Consider the following 4,962-nt stretch of genomic DNA (forward strand, 5'->3'; position numbering starts at 1 on the left):
GTGCGTGCGTGCGTGCGTGCGTGCGTGCGTGCGTGCGTGCGTGCGTGTGTGTGTGTAGGTGGGGGTTAGGAAGCTTGACAGACTGTCAAGGACCTTCATTCACACACAGGCTTGTTAATTGTTGTTGCTCTCTAAAATAGTAATTTCAATTCAGCCTTTATTTATTCAGGTTGTTAGTCACATTGAGCCTCGTCATTTATGAGAGACCTGTTAATCAATTTATTCAAATGTTTAACAAACTTAATACACACCAAAATGCAGGAAATGGCATCTCTTTTATTCCAAATTTTCTGGGGGAGGACCCAAGCTTCGGGTAGAGAACCACTTTATGACACAATAGTTCAAAATGATTCTATGCTTCAATGCCTTATTTTGACATCACTAGTCAGGGTGATTAAAAAAAAACAAAAAAACGGGATCAGTACCTTGGACAGATCAAGGCGTCCAGAACAGGCAAGGAATCCAGAGAACAGGCGTGGGTCAAAACAACAAGACTAAGGCAAAGATGCTGGACATTTACTGGCTCAAGGTTTTCAATATTCTGGCACTGAGGACTGTGGACCTGTAGCTTAAATAGGGAACTGAGCAGGTGTAATGCATGAGCCTGATTGCCTCTTTCTCACACTCACTCTCACTCTGCAGAGGACGACTCATCAAAACATGAATGGATAAACAGAAACATGAAAACAAGGGAGCTGTGGCATGAAGGGGGAACAAAGCATGGCAGGTGAGCACAGAAACATGACATGGACAGCTTCTTTCATTGTAAGAAAAAAACAGCAGCCTCTACCAGATGCAATTTCAAAATTTGTTTTCTGCCATGTTTTCTAAAAAGTATTAGTTGTGGCTTTTAACAGTATAACATTTAACCTTGCTGAGCTTTGTTAATCTAAACGTCTTCATTTTGTGTTTACTTAGAAATACAATTTATCAAGTGCTTCATTTGACCCGTCCAGGGTGTCCCCCGCCCCTCGCACAGTGATTGCTGGAGATGGGCACCAGCGACCCCCGTGACCCAAAATGGAATAAGCGGGTAAAGATAATGGATGGATGGATGAAGTGCTTTATTTGGGCATCATTTCAGTTTTGAGTTAATTTTTGGTTAGATGATCAAATATGTCGCTCATTAAAATACTGTTATATCCTGGTTTCATAGGGTTGTCCATAAACTTTTAAGTTTATGGACAAAAAGTAAAGTAAAAGTAAAAAAACAAAACAAAAAACCCCAGTTATGTTCAGTTGTAGTATTCAGCACTTTTACATGATTATATTATTCTGCAGATGCTTGGAAGGATAAACACCCAATAAGGATAATATATAGCACTATAAGTACTTTATATGAGTTTTGGCTACATGTTCTATCTAAAGGGTTTTTTTATGAGGGAAAATTTTTGTTTTTGCTAGTTTTTGGGAGGAGACAGCATGTATCTGTTTCTGAAATGTTGGTAAAGGTTGTTATTAAAAGTCAATTGTTGAACATAGTAGGTGTAACATAAGTTATATAAAATCATTCAACCTTGTCAAAACAGTTGCCATTTAAAACAATACTCACAAATACAATTTTTGGAGTTAAATATATATACTTAGCACTGACATGGTTCACAACATATTCATTTTTGTTTTGTTTGGACCTTTATTTAACCAAAGAGTCCCAAAAAGATTTTACAAATAAGCTATTTTGGAAAGGAGACCTGGCCAGGGTAGTTGGTTCTGCATGTATTTGTACTGAGGTGTACACATTTCGTACTCAACAAATTTAATAATGCAATAATTAATTCAAGCTAAGGAAATAGAAGTGTTCACCAGACACATTAACTCGATCAATAACAACATCAAGTTCACCAGAGAGGATGCAAACGACAACAAGCTGCCTTTTTTGGACTGTTTGGTTCAGATGGAGAGAGAGGACAGCCTCAACATTGAAGTTTACAGGAAACCAACCCACACAGACCAGTATCTTCTGTTTGACTCCCACCATCCACTGGAACACAAACTCTCTGTCATCAGAACTTTACAACATCGGGCCGAACGCGTCCCCACGAAGACAGAAGGGAAGGAAAAGGAACAGAAACACATCCAAGAAGCTCTTCAAACATGTGGATATCCTAACTGGGCTTTTGTCAAGTCAGTGAGGAAATCTACAAAACATACCAATAAACAGAAAAAGGACAACAGCAGATGTAAAAACATTGTCATCCCTTATGTTGCTGGAGTATCAGAGAAATTCAGAAGGATCTTCAACAAACACAAGATCCCAGTACATTTCAAACCCAGCAGGACTCTCAGACAGAGGCTGGTCCACCCTAAAGACAAGACACCCATACACAAACAGAGTGGTGTAGTGTATGTGGTCCAGTGCAGCGAGGACTGTCCAGACCTCTACATTGGAGAAACTAAACAGCCTCTTCACAGACGCATGGCTCAACACAGGAGAGCCACCTCCTCTGGACAAGACTCAGCTGTTCACCTCCACCTCACAGATAAGGGACACTCTTTTGAGGACCAAAATGTGCACATTTTGGACCGAGAACACAGATGGTTTGAGAGGGGGGTGAAGGAAGCAATTTATGTAAAAACAGAAAAACTGTCTCTAAACAGAGGAGGAGGCCTCAGATTTCAACTTTCAAAAATGTATAATGCAACTTTAAGACAGATTCCCAGCCGGTTTTCACACCTGATGGGAACAGAGAGGTCCCATCTGTGAATTAGAGGAACAAAGTCCTTAAGAAACCCCTACTGTTAAGTTGTGATTTGTCAATCTATATATGTATGGCTATCTTATCTCAGCTTTATAACCTGAACCCCACACTCAAGCCCCCAGTATACTCCCACGTCCATCCGTCCGTGCAGAGGTACGTGGTACGTATGCGGAGGGTTGAAACTTCATACTCGAGCGTCCACCCTAAGCGGCTGCAGAGCAGCTCCACAGACAAGGGGCGTTTACCTTCGGGACAAATTGAGTTCACCGATTGGTCATTTCCTGACACGCCTACTGGATTGATTGACATGTCAGAAAAAGGAAAAAAAACCAAGAGCTGGCAGCCCCAGCCGCAGCGGTGTTCTGTTTATATGTTGTTAATAAAAAGTTCTATTAAAAATAAAAATTAGGGAGCACTGGCCCTGCAGCCCACACATCAGATCAGCCCAACAGGAAATCTCCAGACCCTCCCGCAGCCACGCTGGACCTGATTTTAATTTGCTCGTGACAAATTCCTTCATTTCTCACAATTTCAGTCATGGCATCAATGAAGGAAGAAGAGATCACTTGTCTCTTGGCAAATAAACAAAAGAAAAGGCCAGATCAGGGATGAAGAAGGGAAATTTAACACATTGGTGTCGCATACAAAACAGTCCGTCGCCCGGCAGTTTACAGCAGTTTATTGTGAAACACTGTGTACGCGGTCGTAAAAATTGAGCTTTGTACGGACATGCCCTGCGGAGGTCACTGCGTACCTTTTGCGTACGGACTTACGCAGGAGTATACTGGGGGCTTTACTGCTCTTTGAATTGAGAAAGCTCCTCGGATGAGGAGCGAAACGTCTTCTGTTACAAATAAAGTCCAGTTGTTTTTGTATTGAACGTTTTTTAATTTATCATGTCCTGGATGACTGAGAATCTTCACCAGCAAATTTAGTTTAACTTAAATGCTTTATATTTATAATTTACATTGTTAGATGTGATTCAGAATTTCCTTTCTACTTTCCTTTCCTACTCCATGATAAATTCAAAAACATTCAAGACAAAAAACAACTGGAACCCCAGTGGCAAGTACGACTTCATTAAAGCTTGCAGATGCTCTCTGTCCTCATGAATCCAGTCAGTCAGCTGCATCACTTCTGTTCAGTCTTCAAACAGCAGTTTTACAGTCATAGATTGGGATTAGGGGTGACCAAATGTCTTATTCCGTGTGTGCAAAGATTTAAGTCTGAAAAGAGACATATATTACTGTTATTGATTTTATCAACTTTAGATATTACATGTTGAAAACAGACACATCAAAAATGATTGTACTTTACAAAGGAATTTAAGTTTGAATCCAAATCATAAAGAATGTAGCATGAAGCTGCACCGCTCTAACTATGACCCCTGACCCTTATTCATCTTCCAGACTCACCATGAATCGGTTTCTTTAAGGTTTCCTCTGACTTCAATAACGTCTGATGTTTTTCTACACATTTCCTGTCCTTGGACACAGAGTCAGCTAGTCTGACCGATGTTTACCTTATTTTTCCTATATTTTTAAGAAAGATAAACAAATCATTAATGACGTTTGTTTTATTTGATTAACAAGTGTGAAAATGAATAATTTTGATTGTTCTAAAAAAAGTTAAATCTGGTCCTCTGGACATTCAAAAAAACAAAACAAACAAAGCAAATCAACAAAAAAATAAATAAAATTGTAGAAACGTTTCGTCTCTCATCCGAGAGACTTCCTCAGTCTGAGGTGCTGTATTCAGCTCAGTCTCTTAAATAGCACCTTCTCAGAGTGGATCAACCAGTTTGCTGCTGACAACCAAAACCAGCTGATCACATGATCAAGAAGGACCATCAGCCTAACAATGGATCATTAGCACACTGATGGCTGTTTACTGTTCACAGAGGGCTGAGTGATACTAGCAATCACAGCATTGTAAGAGGGGGACAGTTGAACCCAGAGGCCTCCACCCCTGTTTAATGATGGACGATTTATTTTCACAAAGATGGCCTCCTTTACTCCTCTCTCAAACCATCGTTCCTCTCTGTCCAGGATGTGAACATCTTCATCCTTGAAAGAGTGATCTCTGGCCTGGAGATGAGTGTAGACCGAAGAATCTTGGCCTGATGATGTTGATCTTCTGTGCTGGGCCATCCTTTTGGCCAGTAGCTGTTTAGTTTCCCCGATGTAAGACTGATCACCCTCCTGACACTGAACAACATACACAACATTACTCTGTTTGTGCCGGGGGACTGGATCTTTGGGAT

The 4,962-nt window shown here is 40.6% G+C and overlaps 1 protein-coding gene across 1 annotated transcript in view; it reads right to left on the reverse strand.

The window, feature by feature from the left end:
• The window catches only part of LOC119424973 (SH3 and multiple ankyrin repeat domains protein 2), a gene marked incomplete in the record, with an annotated part of 297,817 nt that overhangs the window by 273,410 nt on the left and 19,445 nt on the right, over positions 1-4,962 (reverse strand).

The sequence above is a fragment of the Nematolebias whitei genome, chromosome 2, assembly GCF_014905685.2.
Source record: "Nematolebias whitei isolate Nwh7 chromosome 2, NemWhi1, whole genome shotgun sequence".
NCBI classification, from domain to species: domain Eukaryota; kingdom Metazoa; phylum Chordata; class Actinopteri; order Cyprinodontiformes; family Rivulidae; genus Nematolebias; species Nematolebias whitei.